The sequence below is a fragment of the Oncorhynchus nerka genome, linkage group LG16, assembly GCF_034236695.1.
Source record: "Oncorhynchus nerka isolate Pitt River linkage group LG16, Oner_Uvic_2.0, whole genome shotgun sequence".
In the NCBI taxonomy this organism is placed as follows: domain Eukaryota; kingdom Metazoa; phylum Chordata; class Actinopteri; order Salmoniformes; family Salmonidae; genus Oncorhynchus; species Oncorhynchus nerka.
The window spans coordinates 15,001,078-15,027,273 of NC_088411.1; positions in this window are offsets into that span (position 1 = coordinate 15,001,078).

The window sequence follows — 26,196 nt, forward strand, 5'->3', positions numbered from 1 at the left end:
CTGATTTCCCCAGCAAGGAAGCTATTTTAAAGCAAATTAAGGTACTGCAACTCTCAGACTCGACCATAACAAGATGCATAGAAGACAACTAATTGCTGACATATCCGTGGCGCCGTGATTTAGTATTGTGCTTGACGGAAGCACGGATGTAAGTGACATTGCCCAATTATGTGTGTGGTCCACTTCCCTCAAAACGAGTCATGAAGAGATTAACTTTTTTTTACTACCCCTTCAGGGACAAACACTAGGAGAAGATATTCTGAAAGTCCTTGCTACATTTTTTGCTGATAACACTATTGACTGGACAAATCCGGCATCTGTGTGCACTGACAGTGCCCCAAACATGCAAGGGAAGGAGAAGGGACACAACAATGAAGATTGTGAAACAAACAGAGAAACAGGCTGACCAATACACACCTGGATTGCCTCACAAGGATAGCAACAACAGACAATACATTTAGAATTAATTCAGTCAAGGAGCAGAAAGGAAATTTTCTCTCATCCAACTACAGATGTAACCCTTAATATGGGTCTTATACAGTGGGGCAAAAAAGTATCTAGTCAGCCAACAATTGTGCAAGTTCTCCCACTTAAAAATATGAGAGAGGCCTGTCATTTCCATCATAGGTACACTTCAACTATGACAGACAAAATGAGAAAAAAAATCCAGAAAATCACATTGTAGGATTTTTTATGAATTTATTTGCAAATTATGGTGGAAAATAAGTATTTGGTCAATAACAAAAGTTTATCTCAATACTTTGTTATATACCCTTTGTTGGCAAAGACAGAGGTCAAACATTTTCTGTAAGTCTTCACAAGGTTTTCACACACTGTTGCTGGTATTTTGGCCCATTCCTCCTTGCAGATCTCCTCTAGAGCAGTGATGTTTTGGGGCTGTTGCTGGGCAACACAGACTTTAAACAAAGATTTTCTATTGAGATCTGGAGACTGGCTAGGCCACACCAGGACCTTGAAATGCTTCTTACGAAGCCACTCCTGCTGCCCGGGCGGTGTGTTTGCGATCATTGTCATGCTGAAAGACCCAGCCATGTTTCATCTTCAATGCCCTTGCTGATGGAAGGAGGTTTTCACTCAAAATCTCACGATACATGGCCCCATTCATTCTTTCCTTTACACGGATCAGTCATCCTAGTCCCTTTGCAGAAAAACAGCCCCAAAGCATGATGTTTCCACCCCCATGCTTCACAGTAGGTATGGTGTTCTTTGGATGCAACTCAGCATTCTTAGTCCTCCAAACACGACGAGTTGAGTTTTTACCAAAAAGTTCTATTTTGGTTTCATCTGACCACATGACATTCTCCCAATCTTCTTCTGGATCATCAAAATGCTCTCTAGCAAACTTCAGACGGGCCTGGACATGTACTGGCTTAAGCAGGGGGACACGTCTGGCACTGCAGGATTTGAGTCTCTGGCGGCGTAGTGTGTTACTGATGGCAGGCTTTGTTACTTTGGTCCCAGCTCCCTGCAGGTCATTCACTAGGTCCCCCTGTGTGGTTCTGGGATTTTTGCTCACCGTTCTTGTGATAATTTTTACCCCACGGGGTGAGATCTTGCGTGGAGCCCCAGATCGAGGGAGATTATCAGTGGTCTTGTATGTCTTCCATTTCCTAATAATTGCTCCCACAGTTGATTTCTTCAAACCAAGCTGCTTACCTATTGCAGATTCAGCCTTCCCAGCCTGGTGCAGGTCTACAATTTTGTTTCTGGTGTCCTTTGACAGCTCTTTGGTCTTGGCCATAGTGGAGTTTGGAGTGTGACTGTTTGAGGTTGTGGACAGGTGTCTTTTATACTGATAACACGTTCAAACAGGTGCCATTAATACAGGTAACGAGTGGAGTACAGAGGACCCTCTTAAAGGAGAAGTTACAGGTCTCTGTGAGAGCCAGAAAACTTACTTGTTTGTAGGTGACCAAATACTTATATTCCACCATAATTTGCAAATAAATTCATAAAAAATCCTACAATGTGAATTTCTGGATTTTTTCCCTTATTTTGTCTGTCATAGTTAAACAATTGGTGGCTGAGTCAATACTTTTTTGCCCCACTGTACATGTGATGTCGCCTATTTGATGTGTGTATGTATATATTTGTGATGTGCTGTATTGCTCTGAATTTGCTCTCAATTGATAATATTGGAAGAAAAGGTACAACAAATTAAATACCTGTGCGGCCCTCTGAATGATTGTCTCAACCCAAAGTACAAAATAGTAAGTAACACTGGTTTAGAGGTCTCAAATATCACTTTCATTTGTATTTTTTTTAACCTTTATTTAATTTGGCAAGTCAGTTAAGAAAAATTCTTATTTTCAATGACGGCCTAGGAACAGTGGGTTAACTGCCTGTTCAGGGGCAGAACGAAAGATTTGTACCTTGTCAGCTCGGGGATTTGAACTTGCAACCTTCCGGTTACTAGCCCAACGCTCTAACCACTAGGCTACCCTGCCACACCATACCTTGTTGTGACTCTAGCTTTTGAATCGTGTTAAAGTTGGTTCCTTTTTCAGTCACGTCTTTGGTCACGTTTGCGTGGGTCAACCAAGAACACCCTAATGACTGGTTGTCAAATAGAGCCTCTCACTAGCCAAGCGTTGGCTGCATGGTGCAGTTGGTGAGAAGTTATGACTGCAGTTGCTCTTTGCCAATTTCACCCTGCAGCCATTTTGGGAGGCTCTATTGTCAACCAACCATTAAGTTTTTTTTTTTTTTTTACCCACACGAACGTGATCGAGACATGACTGAAACAGGAACCAACTTTGTCTCAACAGTGGATATATACAAATTAATGCGATATTTAAGTCTCTATATATATGATTGTACAATGTTCACAAATTTCAGCTTGTGAGTGTGTAATATGTTGGTTGGAGACCGAGAGAAAGAAAAACTTATATTAACAATGGCAACACTGCCCTATTGATCTGACCTTTGATGTTGGAAAACCGCATTAGTGTCCGACTTTCTGCTGTTGCAGTTGCACCTATGGATGTTACCTATACTGTATTATCGCCACTCGGTCACGAGTCATGATGGCAGTCAAATTCCACGTGACCATTTAGTCACGGTAATTAGGCTTCTCCAAGCTCCGATGCTGCTGAAGGTCATTAGTAGCCTACCAGACTTGCTAATTGCCTGGTACTCTGCACGCTATTGTACCTCTAATCACTCTGATATCAATGCAAATGTGATCGAAAATCTAATCAAACACTTCATGAGAGTCCATGTTGTGCAACATTTGTATAGGCTACGCAATTGCGTGAGAAATTTTAATGTACTCTGTTAAAAGAGGAGGATACCATCAGCTGTCTATAAACTGGGCCTACAATGTATTAACTCTCCTATTAAGCAGATTGCTTCGCTTTACAACAGGAGTAACCCATCTGGCTGGAATGAAAATGAACCACAGGAAAAGCATCCTCCATATGCTATTTAAGTGCATAAATAGCAAATATATTTTTCCCCCCATGCCCCATGCCCCTGTTCTGAGACAGGTGTATGAAAATGGTCCATTGTAAACTAATTTCATATGTACAGTATATTATTTAGTACAGTGGGGAGAACAAGTATTTGATACACTGCCGATTTTGCAGGTTTTCCTACTTACAAAGCATGTAGAGGTCTGTAATTTTTTATCATATGTACACTTCAACTGTGAGAGACGGAATCTAAAACAAAAATCCAGAAAATCACATTGCATGATTTTTAAGTAATTCATTTGCATTTTATTGCATGACATAAGTATTTGATCACCACCAACCAGTAAGAATTTCGTCTCTCACAGACCTGTTAGTTTTTCTTTAAGAAGCCCTCCTGTTCTCCACTCATTACCTGTATTAACTGCACCTGTTTGAACTCGTTACCTGTATAAAAGACACCTGTCCACACACTCAATCAAACAGACTCCAACCTCTCCACAATGGCCAAGACCAGAGAGCTGTGTAAGGACATCAGGGTTAAATTGTAGACCTGCACAATGCTGGGATGGGCTACAGGACAATAGGCAAGCAGCTTGGTGAGAAGGCAACAACTGTTGGTGCAATTATTAGAAAATGGAAGAAGTTCAAGATGACGGTCAATCACCCTCGGTCTCTATGCAAGATCTCACCCCGTGGGGCATCAATGATCATGAGGAAAGTGAGGGATCAGCCCAGAACTACACGGCAGGACCTGGTCAATGACCTGAAGAGAGCTGGGACCACAGTCTCAAAGAAAACCATTAGTAACACATTACGTCGTCATGGATTAAAATCCTGCAGCGCACGCAAGGTCCCCCTGCTCAAGCCAGCGCATGTCCAGGCCCGTAAGAAGTTTGCCAATGACCATCAAGGGAGGAATGGGAGAAAGTCATGTGGTCTGATGAGACAAAAATAGCTTTTTGGTCTAAACTCCACTCGCCGTGTTTGGAGGAAGAAGAAGGATAAGTACAACCCCAAGAACACAATCCCAACCGTGAAGCATGGAGGTGGAAACATCATTCTTCGGGGATGCTTTTCTGCAAAGTGGACAGGACGACTGCACCATATTGAGGGGAGGATGGATGGGGCCATGTATCGTGAGATCTTGGCCAACAACCTCCTTTCCTCAGTAAGAGCATTGAAGATGGGTCGTGGCTGAGTCTTCCAGCATGACAACGACCCGAAACACACAGCCAGGGCAACTAAGGAGTGGCTCCGTAAGAAGCATCTCAAGGTCCTGGAGTGGCCTAGCCAGTCTCCAGACCTGACCCCAATAGAACATTCTTTGGAGGGAGCTGAAAGTCCGTATTGCCCAGCGACAGCCCCGGAACCTGAAGGATCTGGAGAAGGTCTGTATGGAGGAGCCAAAATCCCTGCTGCAGTGTGTGAAAACCTGGTCGAGAACTACAGGAAACGTATGATCTCTGTAATTGTAAACAAAGGTTTCTGTACCAAATAATAAGTTCTGCTTTTCTGATGTATCAAATACTTATGTCATGCAATAAAATGCAAATCAATTACTTAAAAATCATACAATGTGATTTTCTGGATTTTTGTTTTAGATTCCGTCTCTCACAGTTGAAGTGTACCTATGATAAAAAATTACAGACCTCTACATGCTTTGTAAGAAGGAAAACCTGCAAAATCGTCAGTGTGTCAAATACTTGTTCTCCCCACTGTGCATGTACATATGAAATATGAAATGAGTAATGTAGGGTGTTTAAACATTATATAGTGATACATTTTTTCCATACATTTCCATAAATTTCCATTATTAAAGTGGCTGGAGTTGAGTCAGTATGTTGGCAGCAGCCAGTTAATGTTAGTGGTGGCTGTTTAACAGTCTGATGGCCTTGAGATAGAAGCTGTTTTTCAGTCTCTCGGTCCCTGCTTTGATGCCCCTGTACTGACCTCACCTTCTGGATGATAAAGGGGTGAACAGGCAGTGGCTCGGGTGGTTGTTGTCCTTGATGATCTTTAAGGCCTTCCTGTGACATCGGGTAGTGTAGGTGTCCTGGAGGGCAGGTAGTTTGCCCTCGGTGATGCGTTGTGCAGACCTCACTACCCTCTGGAGAGCCTTACGGTTGTGGGCGGAGCAGTTGCCGTACCAGGCGGTGATACTCGAATGTGCATCTGTGAAGGTTTGTGAGTTATTTTGGTGACGCCAAATTTCTTCAGCCTCCTGAGGTTGAAGAGGCGCTGCTGCATGGGTGGACCAATTCAGTTTGTCCGTGATGTGTACGCAGAGGAACTTAAAACTTACTACCCTCTCCACTAGTGTCCCGTCGATGTGAATAGGGGGGTGCTCCCTCTGCTGTTTCCTGAAGTCCACGATCATCTCCTTTGTTTTGTTGTTGTTGAGTGTGAGGAACTCCAAGGGCCCTCACCTCCTCCCTGTAGGCCATCTCGTCGTTGTTGGTAATCAAGCCTACCACTGTAGTGTCGTCTGCAAACTTGATGATTGAGTTGGAGGCGTGCATGGCCAATGAACAGCATTCTCACATAGGTATTCCTCTTGTCCAGATGGGTTAGGGCAGTGTGCAGTGTGGTGCGATTGCGTCGTCCATGGACCTATTTGAGTGTGTCTAGGGTGTCAGGTAGGGTGGAGGTGATATGGTCCTTGACTAGTCTCTCAAAGCACTTCATGATGACGGAAGTGAGTGCTACGGGGCAGTAGTCATTTAGCTCAGTTACCTTATCTTTCTTGGGAACAGGAACAATGGTGGCCATCTTGAAGCATGTGGGAAAAGCAGACTGAGATAAGGATTGATTGAATATGTCCGTAAACACACCAGCCAGGTGGTCTGCGCATGCTCTGAGGACGTGGCTGGGGATGCCGTCTGCGCCTGCAGCCTTGCGAGGGTTAACACGTTTAAATGTTTTATTCACGTCGGCTGCAGTGAAGGAGAGTCCACAGGTTTTGGTAGCGGGCCGTGTCAGTGGCACTGTATTGTCCTCAAAGCGAGCAAAGAAGTTGTTAAGTCTGTCTGGGAGCAAGACATCCTGGTCCGCACGGGGCTGGTTTTCTTTTTGTAATCCATGATTGACTGTAGACCCTGCCACATGCCTCTTCTGTCTGAGCCGTTGAATTGCGACTCTACTTTGTCTCTATACTGACGCTTAGCTTGTTTGATTGCCTTGCGGAGGGAATAGCTACACTGTTTGAATTCGGTCATGTTTCCGGTCATCTTGCCCTGGTTAAAAGCAGTGGTCCACGCTTTCAGTTTCGCACGAATGCTTCCATCAATCCGTGGTTTCTGGTTTGGGAATGTTTTAATCATTGCTGTGGGTACGACATCACTGATGCACTTGCATCAGTCTGGGTTAGGGAGGGCTTGGCCGGTAGGGATATCCTTGTCTCATCGGGCACCAGGGACTCCTGTGGCGGGCCGGGCGCAGTGCGCGCAAACCAAGGTTGCCAGGTGCACGGTGTTTCCTCCGACATATTGGTGCAGCTGGCTTCCGGGTTGGATGTGCGCTGTGTTAAGAAGCAGTGCGGCTTGGTTTGGTGGACGCATGACTTTCAACCTTTGTCTCTCCTGAGCCCGTACGGGAGTTGTAGAGATGAGACAAGATAGTAGCTACTAAAAACAATTGGATACCACGAAATTGGGGAGAAAAAGGGGTCAAATAAAAAATAAAAAAAATAAAAAAGAATAACAATGATCCAGGGTTTTACCAGCCCTGGTAGCACAATCAATATGCAGATAGAATTTATGGAGTCGTGTTTTCAGATTAGCCTTGTTAAAATCTCCAGGTACAATGAATGCAGCCTCAGGATATGTGGTTTCCAGTTTACATAGAGTCAAATAAAGTTCGTTCAGGGCTGTCGATGTGTCTGCTTGGGGCGGCTGTGATTATAATCGAAAATAATTCTCTTGGTAGATAATGCGGTCGACATTTGATTGTGAGGAATTCTAAGTCAGGTGAACAGAAGGATTTGAGTTCCTGTATGTTGTTATGATCAAACCATGTCTTGTTAACCATAAGGCATACCCCCCCGCTCATCTTTTTACCAGAAAGATGCTTGTTTCTGTCGTCGCGATGCGTGAAGAAACCAGCTGACTGTACTGACTCCGATAGCGTGTCTCGAGTGAGCCATGTTTCCGTGAAGCAAATAACGTTAGTCTCTTGTGTCTCTCTGGAATGCTACCCTTGCTCGGATTTCATCAACCTTGTTCTCAAGAGACTGGACATTGGCGAGTAGTATGCTCGGGAGCGGTGCGCGATGTGCCCATCTCTGGAGCCTGACCAGAAGACCGCTTCGTCTGCCCCTTTTACGGCGTCGTTGTTTTGGTTCGCTGGCTGGGATCCGATCCATTGTCCTGCGTGGTGGGCAAAACACAGGATCCGCTTCGGGAAAGTCGTATTCCTGGTCGTAATGATGGTGAGTTATATCCAGTAGTTCCTCCCGACTGTATGTAACAAAGCCTAAGATTACCTGGGGTACCAATGTAAGAAATATCACAAAAATAAAAACGAAATACTGTGTAGTTTCCTAGGAACGCGAAGCGAGGTGGCCATCTCTGTCGGCGCCGGATGTGTACAGTTGGACAAGATGAGGGAAAAAGGAAACCGCACACTGCTATTGATAGTATCACTGATCTTTAATAAGCTTATGTTTCGGCCTCACAGCCTTCGTCAGAGCTTTTGTGAGTTTATTTTATTTTATTTGCAACCTTATGTAGACCTAGCCCCACCCACATCCGTTCCACGCATCGAAAGGGGTTGGAGGCAAAGGAAAAACAAATAAGTGCTACCAAATATAATAATATGCATTTAATTAATATGCGAATAAAGAGTTTTGCTGGAGGTCATTTCAGAGAATTTGCTAGAGAGATTTTGCAAGAGGTTGATTTTGCTGGGAGTTCATTGCTGAGAGGTGGTATGTTTTGTGAGTTTGTTGCTCATATAGAGCTTATTTGATGTCCTTTGTTTCTTAGTTTGTTTGTGAAATTGTTTAATATTCTGTTTCATTTGTTCCCAGGGGGAAAGGGGAAGGCACCTTGGGAGTGTTTAGGCAAGAGGCCCGCGGGCATACATATACCCGTAGCATATTCACTGTCTAGGCACAATAGGTAAGACCTGGGCGGACCACCCCCTGTATTTTGGTTAGGGCACCAGGTGGTGCTAAATTAGGTAAGTATTGGTTAGGCAGGTAAGATAGGAGATGGGGCTTTGAGATTTACTTTCTTTGCTTCGGTTCCGTCCAGCCCCTTTTCCCCATATTACCGTGTAAAGGAATAAAGTCCTTGTAAACGGTACCACATTCTGTCTGTTGTCATCCTTACTTGCACCTACAGTCCATACCTCTTTCACTTCACGGAGAGTTTAGTTGTAGCAGGGTGTTGCGTTCCCTCTTCATAGAGCCGTGCGTAACACTTGTAAGTAAGCATTTCACAGTAAAGTCTACACTTGTTGTATTCGGCGCATGTGGCAAATAAAGTTTCATTTGATTTAACTGTCTGTGTGGGTGGACCATTTCAGATTGTGAGTGACATGAACACTGAGGAACTTGAAGCTTTCCATCTTCTCCACTGTGGTTCCGTGGATGTGGATAGGGACCAACTCCCTCTGCTGTTTCCTGAAGTCCACAATCGGCTCCTTCATTTTGTGGACATTAAGGGAGAGGTTATATTCCTGGCACCACTCAGCCAGGTCCCTCATCTCCTCCCTGTCACGATGGTAATCACGGCCTACTACTGTTGTGTCGTCTGCAAACGTGATGATTGAGTTGGCAGAAGTGATCCTAGTTAATTAGCCAGCCAGCCTAGCTTAGCTACATTAGTGAATGAACGCATGCAAAGAAAAATGGCATGACAGACTTTCTGATATTGAAATGGTTGTTTAGCTAATAAAAATCTAGTTTTTATTTTAAACAATTTAATCCTTTCCTCAAGAGGAGTAAAGTAGTTGTCTTTTTTTCCACCTTTATTTAACTAGGCAAGTCAGTTAAGAACAAATTATTATTTACAATGACGGCCTACTGCCAAATGATGCAGTGCCTTAGACCCCTGAGCCGCTCTGGAGCCCTAAAAAAAAACTTCTTATTTAGAAAACAGTTATTCTACTATCAGAATTGACTACTAAGTCTAAATACAATAATTTTGGTCATAAAGTCAGCCTCATCCAAAACAGACTTTTTTGAGACGTGATCATGACCGAATCATAACGTAAATGAAGTTTGGGTTTGTATGAATCCTGCCCACATGTCCGCAACTGGCAGTACACAAGTAATCAGCAATTTGTGACCCAATTGTAATGCATTTGGTAAATTTGGCTTGATTTAGGATATCCCTATGGGAATAGTTAGGGATTTGATTTTGATTTGGCTAGTTAGGGAGCGTTGGTAAATTACACTATTTTAATATTCCAATAGCTCAATTTCAATGACTTAAACACCTCGATAAAACTATACAGTGTATAAATTCATGTACAAATATTAAAAAGCATTTAACGAGAACTAAAAGGTGTGCAACATTAAAATATTGTCTCATTTACCATGTGTAATTTATTGACAGACCCTAAATAGCCTCAGAGAGAGGCTAACTTTGAAACTGTTGCACACCAGCCGGCTGAAGCTAATTGGCGAAATAATTCCCAACTGCGAACACACACAAGAGACGCCCACATCAAACCACACCCCAAAACCAACACGTTTAACCTCTTGCCTCTACTTGGGACGCTTGCGTCCCAACTAGAGCTCTGGAAATGCAAATGCACTACGCTAAATGCTAATAGTATTAGTTAAAACTCAAAAGTTCATTAAAATACACATGCAGGGTATCAAATTAAAGCTACACTCGTTGTGAATCCAGGCAACAAGTCAGATTTTTAAAATGCTTTTCGGCGACAGCATGAGAAGCTATTATCTGATAGCATGCACCAATACACTACAACAGAAAAGCACAGCAGGGGACGTAAACAAAATAATTAGCATTTCGGCGTTACACAAACCGCACAATAAAATAGAAAACAGTCATTACCTTTCACCATCTTCTTTGTTGGCACTCCTAGATGTCCCATAAACACTATTGGGTCTTTATTTCGATTAAATCGGGCCATATAAAGCCAAGATATCGTTATATGTAGACTGTGTGATAAACGAAAAAAACAGCGATTTCACAACGTAACGTCATTTTTTAAAATTCAAAAAGTAGACGATAAACTTTCACAAAACACTTCGAAATACGTTTGTAATGCTACTTTAGGTATTAGTAAACGTTAATAAGCGATAAAAATCATCCGTAGGCGATGTAAATATCATTAGCTGTCGTCTTGGAAAAAATTTCAGGAGAGAGCTCTTCCGGAATGATCTGGGCGGAGACCGGAGGTAAGTCGTGCCCCTCTTTCGGTTCAACCAAGAATCAAAGATGATTCAATTCACAAGACTCTAGACAACATGGGGATGCTGTGGGAGTTGAATGCTCGGTCTTATCTAATTCGGCTCACTGTTAACAAATGCTGGAAGTGGCGCAAGGATATTTATTTCCATTTTCTGTGATCAGGTTTTCCTGCGCTTTCCGATGTAACGCACGTTATGTAATAGCCACAGTCGTGATTTAACCAGTTTTAAAAACGTCCGAGGGTTTCCTATCCACACATTCTAACCATATGAACGTACTATATTCCTGGCATGAGTAGCAGGGCGCTGAAATGTTGCGCGATTTTTAACAAAATGTTCAAAAAAGTAGAGGGTCGACTGAAGAGGTTAAAGCTTTGCTTGATCCATTACAAACAGGTATGAGGAGACTACTTCACTGATTCTAACCTCTCCATCCAAGAAGAACCACAGAATGAGAAGGCTCCCATGACTCTAATCACTGAAGAAACATCTCTCTACAGATGTCATAGAAAGAAGACACACAACATGTCATTAATTGCATTGTTAAGTTTGTTTTTCCCTCATTATTAAACACATACACAACCAACCTTGAGGGGACACATACTTTAGTTCAGTAGCATTCAAAATGCTATTTTCCCTAATCCTTAAACCTAACCATTGCACTAACCCTTATCCTAACCTTAACCCTAAACCTTAACCCAAAAACCTAACCGTAACCCTAAAACTAACCCTAGCTCCTAACCCTAGACCGACTTCTAACCCTAACCCTAATTATAACCTTAACCCTAAACCACCTAGAAATAGCATTTTATCTTGTGGGGACTAACAAAATGTCGCCAGTTGGTCTAATTTTTGTTTGTTTACTATTCTTGTGGGGACTTCTGATCTAAGTATAGTTAAACACATTCCCCTGCACACACACACACACACACACACACACACAAAATACAACCCCTGCATATCAGTGTATGTATGCAGTCATACTCGTCAGAAATGCAGCTCCTCACATGTGCTGTGTCCACCATCTAGTGGAGCACAGTGAGAGATGCTGAGTCGGTAAAGAACACAAACACACAAATAATGGTACACATCTTTATATAGGAAGCATTGTGAACAAGCTGACTCTGTTTCCTCACTGGTACCATATCTCAGTACATTTTGATATTATTGTTTGGTCACTTCACCAGACCTCCATTTTGGTTAAGTGTGTTACCTGTTTAATCTATCTATTCTAAACTAAATTATTATTATTAAATATAAATTACAAAAGACATTAAGAAGTAAATCAAATAAAATGGTTCAATAATTTTGCTAATCTAAAGCAATACTTACAAATATTTTTCTGTCATCAGATTGCTATATACTATGATGTGGTTGGCTAATATATTTTATTACCTATTCAGACATTGTAAGATCTGACATTTGCTACAACGTAGACGGGCAGGAACTAGACCTCGATTACTAAGTTTGGAGTTGTGCCTGACTAAATTGCAGACGCCTTCTAGATCTTACAATGCCTGGATAGGTGTTTTTAACATATCAGCTATAACCCCATAATATGATAAAGCAATCTGCTTGACTGCTGCCCAGTTGATGGCGTGGCACAAAACCATTGGTTGCAATGTAGTTGGGAGTTTTTAACTTGAAGATGGACCTTCTGGAGAGTGGACTCTCTGGCCAATCATCATTCAGAGACTAGGGTTATGAGTATCACTTGTTGAACCACAAGAGGGCAAGCTTGTTCCTCCTAGAAAATAGGACAGAAATTAGGACAGAAATTAATTCAGTCTTGAGAGAGCAAAAGAGATAGGCGATAGAAAAACAGTATGCGTCAGAATTTTATAGACAGGATAAATATAATCTAGGCAGGGGAATTTAAGAATCAAGGTAAGGAAAGACACAATCCTTCAAGAGATTTCAGAAATGCCACAGCCTAAGTGTAAGCATGTATACATTTTTTTTTTTAAATGTGGATTTAAAGGATGTGGTTATTTGTCAAACTGACAATACTGCCTGTGTAGACAGAGTCCTGTACAGAATGTAACAAAAAGGGCTTGGTTCATCACTGATTAAGATGCCTGTGGGTATGATGTGCTTCCTATTATAATCTCTCCCATTGGCTAAAGAAGAGTGTGTGTAGAAACAGTGGAACATAGGTTGGGAGAAGTATGATTTTGAAACCCTCTGTCAGCTTGATCAAAAAATGTATGACCAAGTGTCATATATTGTCAGTTTGACTACAGGGTGTGTGTGTGTGTGTGTGTGTGTGTGGTAAGCAGGTCACAAGGGGTCTTCTCCTCCTCTTCCCTCCTCTCCAGCCAGCCAGTCCGTCTGTCTCTAAGTGGGTAGCTTTTGGAGAGCTGAGGAGAAGTGGGGGAGATACGGGGGTTACTCGGCTGCTGCTATAGAGAAATCAGTTCAATCTTCAATCCATTTGCTTAACCACTCACACTCTGTCGGGAGTCAGGACCTTTCATCAGTATGAAGGGCCTTTCTCTCCCTCCCTCACCATATCTCCCTGCCTGTCTCTCCCTCCCTGTCACTCAATCCCTCTCCGTCCCTCCCTCCCTCCCTCCACGTCTCTGTCTCCCTCCCTGTGCCACTGTGTAGAGCATGACACGACTGCTAATCAGGATGCTACAGCATAATCAAGATCTAGGTAGAGTAGAAGTTGCCTAGACCAGGCACAGATCTAGGTAGAGTAGAAGTTGCCTAGACCAGGCACAGATCTAGGTAGAGTAGATGTTACCTAGACAAGGCACAGATCTAGGTAGAGTAGAAGTTGCCTAGACCAGGCACAGATCTAGGTAGAGTAGAAGTTGCCTAGACCAGGCACAGATCTAGGTAGAGTAGAAGTTACCTAGACCAGGCACAGATCTAGGTAGAGTAGAAGTTGCCTAGACCAGGCACAGATCTAGGTAACAACTTACCAACCACAAATCTTAACCTGTTATAGAAACCAGTAATGATAGAGACTGGCACAACATGAGACACGGGAGAGAGACAGTTGCCCTGCCACCCGCCTGTCGTCTCAGTAAACAGTACGCGCTCACACACACACATGAACACACATGCACACACGCATACATTAGCATTCCAATCAGCAGTGGTCCAGATTGCTTAATCCTCAGAAACAAATTGGGAATAGCTTTTGAAAAAGGAGTTGAATACCCTCCCTTGGAGCTCACGCAGTCACAGACAAAATAACCTTTTCATACACACACAATAAATTACTTTATACTAGGCCTGTCATGGTATTACTAGGACTGTCATACACCTACGTAGTACGTACGCCATGTAAACAAGCACATGAACAGGCTATTTGTGAGATATTGTAAGGCAACGTATCAACAGACTACATACAGCACCAAGCCCTGCCATAGCTACTGACTATACCCCCTCCAAGACAGATTGGTAGCCCTATTTAAAAATGTAAAAGCCCTGTCTAAGCTGGGGGGGTTCTACTAAGCCATATGAAATTGTTTTAAAAGGCTATTTTCTAACTTACTGTGACTGTCTGACATGACCAGGCCTATTCCCTGCAGTCCTTGGACTATACATAAGAGTGGCATGCTCTTGAGGCAATGTCTAAAGCCTTCTCTCTGCCTGCCAGACACTGCTATCAACCTGACTATTGTTGTACAGATTCACATCTACAGGGTCTGCAGAATCATCTCCACAATGGAGGTGGATGGCAGCCAGAAAGACCTGCTTTTCTCCCTCCCTCCTGGAGAAATAGGGATGGAGAGAAAAGGAGAGGGGTAGTCATTCATCAGGCCTCCTTTTCACAGCTCTGTCAATCTCCCCTGTGAGCCTCTCCGAACCAAGCCACAGGCTGACACACACACACAGGCACGGGCCCGCACACGCACTGACAGATAAAGTTCGATCCACAGATAACTCCGTCATTTACTGTGTGTGCTTGGGTGGAGTTTTTTGGAGTAAGGTGCACCTTTTGGTAACATAATACCCTCGCCGGTCCATGTTTCGTAGACTCTTGAATAGCAACATTTACAAGGGGGAGATAGCAGAGATTCTTCTTGTGGTTCTCTTCTCATTTGTGGTAAAAGCAAACAATAATCACGTTGAAGACTTTATCACTGCTGTTAGCTCATTTCAAAGATACCAACTACATATTTGAATAATCGCTGCTTGTACATTCCCTCGTTTTGTGCCTGCCAGTTGGCTCTAGGCGACAGCGCTAGCAGCTTCCTAGCTAGATAGCTAAAAACAGCAAGCTAGCTGGCCTTTTAGCTTCCCACATCTCCCCCAGGTGAAATAATCAGATGTATAATGAAATGTTATGCCCTGGCAAATATTCATTTACAGTACTTGTGTAACTAAAGTTATCCCAGTTTGATATGCTGCTTGACTCTATTCGCTCCCATATCAACTAAAAATAGAATGTCAAAATGCTTGCTCAGGGAGAAAAAGCACATGGCTAGCAGCTGTTTTGACCATTTCAAAATAGACTAGATCACATAGTTATTACTTCTAAACAAAATACATGTTTAGGGGGACTCTAAGGCTACAATGTTGTTTGGTTTATTGTTTGAACAGTTGTTGAGATTATATTTGGTTATCAATGCAAAATAGGCTGAGTATTTGATGCCTAGCTTCATGACCAATAGCAGCATTTATACGATGATCTCTTTTGAGTTAACCTCTTGAAAATAGGGGGCACTATTTTCATTTTTGTAAAAATAACGTTCCCAAAGTAAACCGCCTTTTTCTCAGGACCAGATGCTAGAATATGCATATAATTGACAGGTTAGGATAGAAAACACTCTAAAGTTTCCAAAACTGTCAAAATATTGTCTGTGACTATAACAGAACTGATATTGCAGGCGAAAGCCTAAGAAAAATCCAATCAGGAAGTGACTCATGTTTTGAAACCGTTGTCTTCCTATGCACCCTTATTGGCCACTGAAAGGGATATCAACCATATTCCTTTTTCTGTGGCTTCCCTAAGGTGTCTATAGCATTGTGACGTAGTTTCACGCCTTTATGTTGAAGAATGAGCGTAAACGACTACATTGCGTAAGTGGCCAGCTGATGGCTCTCAGAGTGATTCTTAAATATAAGACATAGGTAGTCATTTTTCCTCTCGCTCCTACTGAAATGCCAATTGTCCCAGTTGATATATTATCGAATAGATATTTGAAAAACACCTTGAGGATTGATTCTAAAAATAATAATAAAAATAATTAGATATAATTAGATTTTTTTCTCGGCGTTGTCGTGACTGCTATTTCCGGTGGATTTCTCAACACAATGTGGCAAACAAACGGAGGAATTTTGGGTATAAAAATAATCTTTATGGAACAAAAGGAACATTTGCTGTCTAACTGGGAGTCTCGAGTGAAAACATCCTAAGATCATCAAAGGTCTGATTTTCGTGATCAAGTTTCCTGCTGCTAGCTGGACATAATGCTATGCTAGGCTATCGATAAACTTACACAAACACTTGTCTTGCTTTGGCTGTAAAGCATAATTTCAAAATCTGAAATGACAGGGTGATTAACAAAAGGCTAAGCTGTGTTTCACTATATTTCACTTGTGATTTCATGAATATGAATATTTTATAGTAATATTTTCTGACCGTTGTGCTATGCTAATTAGTGTAGTTGATGACAATTCTCCCGGATCCAGGATGACATTGGTGCTTATTTTTTAGAGCAGTTTAAATTTATAAACGTAGAGTTAATTACCTGGTGAAACAACTTTGTGCCAAAATCGAAAGAGGAACTGTCACACCCAGATCTGTTTCACCTGTCTTGTGTTTGTCTCCACCCCCCACCAGGTGTCACCCATTTTCCCCTGTGCGTCTATATCTGTGTGTTCTGTTTCTGTTGCCAGTTCGTCTGGTCTTGTCAAGCCTACTAGCGGTTTTTCCCGTAGTATCTGTTTTCTAATACTCCTGCTTTTTGACCATTTTGCTGGCCCTGACCCTAAGCCTGCCTGCTGTTCTATACCTTTTGACACTGCCCTGGATTACTGACCCCTGCCTGCCCTGACCCTGAGCCTGCCTGCCGTTCTGTACTTTACAGACTCTGACCTGGATGACTGACCTCTAGCTTTCAGAGCAAGGAATAATCTGCTCTGTTACAACATTTTTGTGGAACAAAAAAGGCACTGTAAATTGGCCCATTTTGAGAAAAACTCAATTTACGTACTGCGTTGCACTCTGAATCGCTGCATTGCGTACGGTCTGGATTCTCTTTAAGAGTCCATAGGACATGCTATTGAGGCTAAACCCTTAATCGGCGTCCGTATATGATTATAATTCCGACACCGTAAGACATACAAACATACAAACAATCTTTCCCATCTACAAAAAACACATAATTACATTTCAGTAGGCCTAAAGTCTGTCCATGTTTCACATACAGTATTAAACATTGCTTCATTGATTACAGGTGAGAGACAGACAAGAAAAGTCAATGACTCGAGCCCACCACATCACAGAACACTCTCTCTATAATAATTAGGAATACATGAGGTTGTATGCAACCTTGGCCCCAAGTCTCCCCAGTCTCTATGTACCTCTATGTACTCTCTGTGTCTCTCTCTTTCTCTCAGCTCCATTAGCTCTGATGGAGTGACACTGGTAGTCTCTCCCCACTTCATCCATCACATCAACATCAATGCTATTCAGTTTCAGATTCTGTGCTAGTAAATAATGCACCATACGCAATGTACTTTCCATTTGTGAAGCAATCAGGGGATTCAAAAAAGGTCCTGATGCATGAGAGTGATAGATAGGCAGATTAGGTGATTATGGCAGACAGACTACCCCCTAACCATTAAGTTAGGTAACGTTGTTGTTGTCCGTCTGTATTTTTAACTTTGTTGACTCTTTCGAAAATACACAGTACCAGTCAAAGGTTTGGACACACCTTCTCATTCCAGGGTTTTTCTTTCTTTTTACTGTTTTCCATATTATAGAATAATAGTGAAGAAAACTGCCTTGATGACTGCTTTGCGCACTCTTAGCATTCTCTTAACCAGCTTCATGAGGTTGTCACCTGGAATGCATTTCAATGTAACGGTCGTCAATGGTGGAAGAAGGTGAGGACCAAGCTGCTACGTGGTATGTGTCCATATTATTTAGAATGAACACGGAAATAACAATATAACAAAGAGAAACTACCGAAAACAGTTCTGGCTGGTGCAGACACACAACAGAAAACAGAAAATAATCACCCACGAAACACAATAGAAAACCGGCTACCTAAATATGGTTCTCAATCAGGGACAACGATTGACAGCTGCCTCTGATTGAGAACCATACCAGGCCAAACACAGAAATAGCAAATCATAGAAAAACGAACATAGACAACCCACCCAACTCACGCCCTGACCATACTAAAACAAAGACATAACAAAAGATCTAAGGTCAGAACGTGACATTCAATTACCAGGTGTACCTTGTTAAAAGTTAATTTGTGGAATTTCTTTCCTTCTTAATGCATTTGAGCCAATCAATTGTGTTGTGACAAGGTAGGGGTGGTATACAGAAGATAACACTATTTGGTAAAAGGCCAAGTCCATATTATGGCAAGAACAGCTCAAATAAGCAAAGGCAAATGACAGTCCTTCATTACTTTTAAAATGAAGGTAAGTCAACGCAGAACATTTCAAGAACTTTGAACGTTTCTTCAAGTGCAGTCACAAAAACCATCGAGCTATGATGAAACTGGATCTCATGAGGACCGCCACAGGAAAGGAAGAACCAGAGTTACCTCTGCTATAGAGGATAAGTTCATTATAGTTACGAGCCTCAGAAATCGCAGCCCAAATAAATGCTTCACAGAGTTCAAGTAACAGACACATCTCAACATCAACTGTTCAGAGGAAACTGCGTGAATCAGGCCTTCATGGTTGAATTGCTGCAAAGAAACCGCTACCACAGGACACCAAAAAATAAGAAGAGCTATGCTTGTGCCAAGAAACATGAACAATGGACATTAGACTTGTGGAAGTCTGTCCTTTGGTCTGATGAGCCAATTTTTTTAAATTTTTGGTTCCAACCTCTGTGTCTTTGCTACACGCAGAGTAGCTGAACGGATGATATCCGCATGTGTGGTTCCGACTGTGAAGCTTGGAGGAGGAGGTGTAAATGGTGTGGGGTGCTTTGCTGGTGACACTGTCTGTGATTTACTTAGAATTCAAGGCTCACTTAACCAGCACAGCTGCCACAGCATTCTGCAGCGATACACCATGCCATCTAGTTTGCGCTTAGTGGGACAATTATTTGTTTTTCAACAGGAAAATTACCCAACACACTGCCAGGCTGTGTAAGGGCTATTTGACCAAGAAGGAGAGTGATGGAGTGCTGCATCAGATGACCTGGCCTCCACAATCACCTGACCTCAATCCAATTGAGATGGTTTGGGATGATTTGGAAGGAAAAGCATCCAACATGTGCTCAGCATATGTTGGAATTCCTTCAAAACTGTTGGGAAATCTTTGTGAGATGCATAATAGGTTTTACAGATCTCCACATGTGTGGTTCCCACCATGAAGCATAGAGGAGGAGGTGTGATGGTGTGGAGGTGCTTTTCTGGTGACACTGTCTATGATCTATTTAGAATTCAAGGCACACTTAACCAGCATGATTTTCATTTGGGATGAGTTGGACTGCAGAGTGATGGAAAAGCAGTTAACAAGTGCTCTAAATATGTGGGAACCCCTTCAAGACTGTTGGAAAAGCATTCCAGGTGAAACTGGTTGAGAGAAGCCAAGAGTGTGCAACGCTGTCATCAAGGCAAAGGGTGGCTACTTTGAAGAATCTAAAATGTACAATATAATTTGATTTAATACTTTTTTGAATACTACATGATTCCATATGTGTTATTTCATTGTTTTGATAACTTCACTATTTTCTAAAATGTAGAAAATAGTAAAACAATATGAAAAACCCTTGAATTAGTAGCTGTTCAAAATTCTGACTGGTACTGTATATTATAAGGAAACAACTCTACATTTCCCCCAAGAAATTACAGTCCATTTGCCTCTAACAATTTAGTCCAGTGACAATGTTACGGAAGAAAGTTTCGACAGTGTGGAAAAGTGCTGACTACTTTCTTTGTGCCGTGTGACTAGATGACGGACGTGCTCTGAAAGATTGCCAAACATTGTGATCTTGAACTCAACCCTAACGTGATTGATGGAAAGCACGCCTTGTTGTTACCCAAGCTAAACTTTAACCCACCTGAACTCGGTATTGCCCATGCCCAGTGGGCAGAATTCGGCATGGGATATCATTATGACACCTTTTTTTGATGGTATTTTGGTTGAATAGATCAAGTAACCAGATTACAACCACGATGTAGCCCATTACATATGACATGTATACAATGTTATTTAACCTTACACTCAACACAGGGCAGATGGCACATACAATAGATTTACACAACAATGCTACTTAGAACCTAAAGAAAACTGTTAACTAAAGCATGCAGTCAATTTTAACATTCTAACATCGCCTGCCGTGGAGAAATTTCACCCTCCAATTGACTTAATACCCGTGACTCAATACACTGCTGTAATATGAAGAGCTTGACCTGCGTTCTTTGGGCTCTCATTACTGTGAATGGCTTAGTTCATCACCCATAAAGGCCCTCTTAACTATGGGGGAATGGCAAAATGGTGGGAATGCCGGTAAGTGCTTTCAGACCAGAAGCGTTTGATTAGTGATGGTAATTAGTAGCCTCTCATTTTGGGGCAGCCGTAGCGACAATAATGGGACAGTGAGTATGTGTTTGTGCACAGTTACAGTATGATGCATATTAACTGCTGGTGAGTCCCGCTGCGCAGAATTCTGCCCAGAGATATAACAAGGATCTGGAGACAGGGAAGCAGCATTGCACATATTAACGTAATATGCACAACAAATGAAGCTACTACAGCACACGTCCTAAAGCTGGCAGCTTCAACACACATAACACGAGACTTGGCACCATGCTGGAAAAGACAGGAAGCAAACCACAAACACTGCAGCTATAAACAGTTACGCTGCAGGGTGTGTGGAAAGAAACTGATTTGAAACAGAGGAGGTACTACAGGAACCTAAACTTGTTTTTCCTCCTGTTTGTGCCCACAGAATGTCATCGAGCTAAAATAACAAACAGAAACGTCCCAAGGCTCTATATCTCCGAAGAGGAGAGAACAATGTCCTACCTAACTGATGCCTAGCTGAGAGAGAGGGGAAATGAGAAGCTCCGTTTGTGTTTCAGTCTTCTCTTGAAGACAGTATTGGTGACAAATCTGCTGGATCTTGTGTGTCAAAGGTCAATTAGGGTGTTCTTATATTTGTCCTGTTTCACACAAGTGTATAACCTGTGTGGTGTGAAATAGAAATGTGCATATCCCACTCCTCTTGAGACACCCTCGGAGAGTTGGATCACGGCCAGGGATCAGCCATTATTGACGGCGACCCTAGAGCAAATAGGGTTAAGAGCCTCAAGGGCGGATTGATAGATTTTTCACCTAGTTGGCCTGGAAATTCAAACTAGCAACCTTTCAGTTAATACCCCAATGCTCTAACTGCTAGACTACCTGCCGCCGCTAACTGTGTGTGCCAGTGTGCGTGCCTGCGTTCGTGTATTGAAATGTATTTCTCCCGACAGAAATCTCTTATTTTCCTCACACAGGCTCATTTAGATTTCATGCCTGTCCTCTGTCAGTTGGCATAGTAATCAGGTTAATGTGTTTGTCCTGAGGCGAAGCTGGCAGAGAGGGAAACGTCAATAGATCATTGTCACATATACCACAAGACGAACCTGAGCATGGAGAGACATCTTTTACTGTAATTGACTTTTTTTGGTCACAAAAAAGGACGGAAGTGTAACTCTCGATACAGACTGTATGTGTGTGTGTGTGTCGGTATTTGTGTGTGTGCGTGCTTGTACTTTCAGCTTAAATTTCCATCTACCCAAAGACCCAGCAGGTATAAAAATACAAGACCGAAACCGAAAAGAACTAAACAAAACACAAAAAGCTCACTCACTCAATATCTCATTGACTGCCCTTTTTGTTGAACATTGATCGCTCATCCAGACCCTCCAGACAACCATCATTTATGTGACGTAGACAAATTAGCCTTCAGCTTTCAGAGGGGCTCCCCTGACTGCGTGCCCCGGTAAAGGTTACAGCAGGCAGGCGGGCAGGAAGGCAGGCAGACCAACGCTCTAGGATGGCATTGTGCTGCCACAGAGGCTCCTCTACACCAAATGCTTTCAACATTTTACTCAGAGTCCTGGGAGGTAGAAGAAAAGGAAATTAAAGAAAGACAAATAGTCATGCCCCCCCCCCTCTCTCTGTAGACCTTTGGTTTTACCAATAAACGTTTGGAGAGAAAATGTAGAATGTCAACATTTCCATACTCCGATCCCCAGCCACATCTCTGTACGACCCCTGAAGAGGGAACATGAACAACAACATCAAATACCTTTGTTGTAATGTCTCAGCTTGGTGGGAGAGACTCCAGGCGATCTCTCTCTAGTCAAAAGTTTTCTTTTCTCTTGCTGTCCCCACCTGTAAGATGACCAGAACAGAAATAAGCCTTAGACTTTTTTTTCATGATTGCTTGATGAGAGGAAAACCCTTAAGGAGAAATTGTAGTTAATATATTTCGGAATTAGAATGCTGAAGTAGAACCATGAAATATGAGTAAATAGAACCAATTACTGACTAAACAGAAGAACGGAGTCCTCCCCCATGTCCAGGAGTGGACCCCCCTTCCCCTGAGTTCATCACCTCAGAAGACATCTACTCTTTCAGAGTCACTGGCATTCTCCTCAGTGTTGCAATATTGATCTCTTTGCCTGACTTTGACATGAGGTGATCCTTTGTAGGTTAATTGGTAGAGCATGTTGCTTGTTATGCCAGGTTAGTGGGTTCGAATTCCCGGAACCACCAATGCATAAAATATATGCACTTGTGACAGTTTCTTTTAAGCGTCTGCTAAATGGCATGTATTATTATATATTATAAACTGGGTGGTTCGAGCCCTGAATGCTGATTGGCATGACAAAAGCTATATTTCTACTGCTCTATTTACTTTCATAACCAGTTTATAATAGCAATAAGGCACTTAGGGAGTTTGTACTATATGGCCAATATACCATGGCTAAGGGATGAATCCAGGCACTCTTGTGTTGCGTCGTGGAAAAAACTAAAAATCTTTAGCCGTGGTATATTGAACATATACCACACCCCATTGGCCTTATTGACTAATTATAAAGTACCAGTCAAAAGTTGACACACCTACTCATTCTAGGGTTTTGCTATTTTCTACAGTGTAGAATAATAGTGAAAACATCAACTATGAAATAACACATATGGAATCATGTAGTAAACAAATAAGTCTTAAACAAAAAAAACAAAAATATTTAAAAAAATATATTTTAGATTTTAGACTCTTCAAAACAGCCACCATTTGCCTTGAAACAGCTATGCACGCTCTTGGCATTCTCTCAACCAGCTTCACCTGGAAAGCTTTTCCAACAGTCTTGAAAGAGTTCCCACATATGCAGAGCACTTGTTGGCTGCTTTTCCATCACTCTGCAGTCCAACTCAGCCTAAACCATCTCAATTGGGTTGAGGTTGGGTGATTGTGGAGGCCAGGTCATTTGATACAGCACTCCATCACTCTCCTTCTTGGTCAAATAGCCCTTACACCGACTGGAGGTGTGTTGGGTCATTTTCCTGTTGAAAAGCAAATGATAGTCCCACTAAGCGCAAACTTGATGGAATGGCATCTCGCAAAGACATGGTGGTTGGAACCAAAAATCTCAATCAGACCCCTGGACGGATTTCCACCAGTCTAATTTCCATTGCTTGTGTTTCTTGGCCCAAGCAAGTCTCTTCTTATTATTGGTGTCTTTTAGTGGTGGTTTCTTTGCAGCAATTTGACCATGAATGCCTGATTCACTGCAGTCTCCTCTGAACAGTTTATGTTGAGATGTTTCTGTTACTTGAACTCTGTGAAGCATTTATTTTGGGATGCAAATTCTGAAGCTGGTAACTCTAATGAACTTATCCTCTACAGCAGACGTGACTCTGGTTCTTCCCTTCTTGCGTCTGTCTGAGAGCCAGTTTTATCATAACGCTTTTTGCAACTGCAATTTTCCCGGATTGACTGACCTTCATGTCTTAAAGCAGGGGTGGGCAATTCCAGTCCTCGAGGGCCTGATATGGTGTCACAGTTTTACCCCAGCCCCAGCTAACACATCAGACTCCAATAACCACCTAATCATGATCTTCAGTTTAGAATGCAATTTGATTAATCAGCTGTGTTTGCTAGGGATGGAGAAAAAGTGTGACACCAATCAGGCCCTCGAGGACTGGAGTTGCCCTCCCCTCTCTTAAAGTAATGATGGACTGTTATTTATCTTTGCTCATTTGAGCTGTTGTTGCCATAATGTGGAATTGGTCTTTTACCAAATAGGGCTATCTTCTACCCCTATCTTGTCACAACGCAACTGATTGGCTCAAAAGCATTCTGAAGGAAAGAAATTCCACAAATGTACTTTTAGCAAGGCATACCTGTTACTTGAAATGCATTCCAGGTGGCTACCTTATGAAGCTAGTTGAGAGAATGCCAAGAGTGTGCAAAGCTGTCATCAAGGCAAAGGGTGGCTACTTTTGAAGAATCTCAAGTATAAAATATCTTGTGATTTATTTAACACTTTTGTTGGTTACTCCATGATTCCATATGTGTTGTTTCATAGTTTTGATGTCTTCTGTATTATTGTACAATGTAAAAAAATTGTACAAATAAAGAAAAACCCTGGAATGAGTACTGTTGGTGTCCAAACTTTTGACTGGTACGTTATATTACCTTGCCTTGCAGCATCCCTAATGAGCCCTTTTGTATTGTGGGAAGCCAAGGCTTTGGTCTAAAGGCCAGAGAGCCCCCACTGGGCATTGGTGTAATGTCCCGCAGGCCCCCACTGGGCATTCCCAGTCCAGTCATATCTACTTTACTGTAGTTGAAACACAATTGCCATGGCCAGTCTACTACAATGTGTTTTACTGTTGGACAGACCCATGGGGTAGTTGTATATTAACCATGGCTAATTAAGGCCTTGCTATCTACTCCCCTATTCTACAGTGTAAGCCTGTCAGGTTCTCTGGACTAGTTTGGAAGAGTCAGTGGGGGAGTGTTGTAGACCTTTTAGGTGATACTTAATTCACCGTCTCCCTGACCTTAGCAGTTAAAGAAGCATTAAATGTGATTAGTTTGATTTTATTCTGCTGAGTTGGCTGAATGTTTGTGCTTGTGTGTATCACAATGTCAATATTGCCAGAATTACCTAAATTATGAATAATGAATACATGCCTTCATGAAAGGGAGCTTTTGTCTGAGGTGGTTATCATATTTTTACAAAATGTCAATACAACTTCTGATTTATTCTGATTAGGAACGATGTTGATATTCTCTGTCTCACACTCAATCTCACTCTCACTATCACTCATAAAGGCAGGTGGGCGGGCAGACGGAGAGATGCCGAAAGACAGACTGATGCAGGCAGACAGACAGGTAGACAGACTGACACAAAGGCAGACAGGCAGACAGACTGACACAAAGGCAGGCAGGCAGACAGAAACATGCAGGCAAACAGACACAAAGGCAGAAAGAAGGACAGAACCAAAGACAAACAGACAGTTTCAAGTCTAAAAACATCTAAAAACATTGAGACAAATATCCTCTTCTGAATCAATGAATTAAGTCTTACTACACTGCATGACTATTGTGTCCTATGGAGTACAAAAATGCTTTTGGGTCAATTGACTTCCAATTTCATATGTCCGGTCAAGACCCCAGGTCCCCCGGTCACAAATATCAAATCAAATTGTATTTGTCACATACACATGGTTAGCAGATGTTAACGCTAGTGTAGCAAAATGCAAATGCTTCTAGTTCTGACAGTGCAGTAATATCTAACAAGTAATCTAACAATTCCCCAACAACTACCTAATACACACAAATCTAAAGGGGTAAATGAGAATGTGTACATGTAAGTATACGAATGAGCGATGGCCCGAGCGGCATAGGCAAGGTGCAACAGATGTGATATGAGTAATGTAAGATATGTAAACATTATTAAAGTGGCATTATTTTGATTGCATTGTATAAAGTGACTAGTGATCCATTTATTTAAGGGGCCAGTGATTGTGACTCAATGTAGGCAGCAGCCTCTCTGAGTTAGTGATTGCTGTTTAACAGTCTAATGGCTTTGAGATAGAAGGTCCCAGCTTTAATGCACATGTACTGACCTCACCTTCTGGATGGTAACGGTGTGAGCAGGCAGTGGCTCGGGAGGTTGATGTCCTTGATGATCTTTTTGGCCTTCCTGTGACATCGGG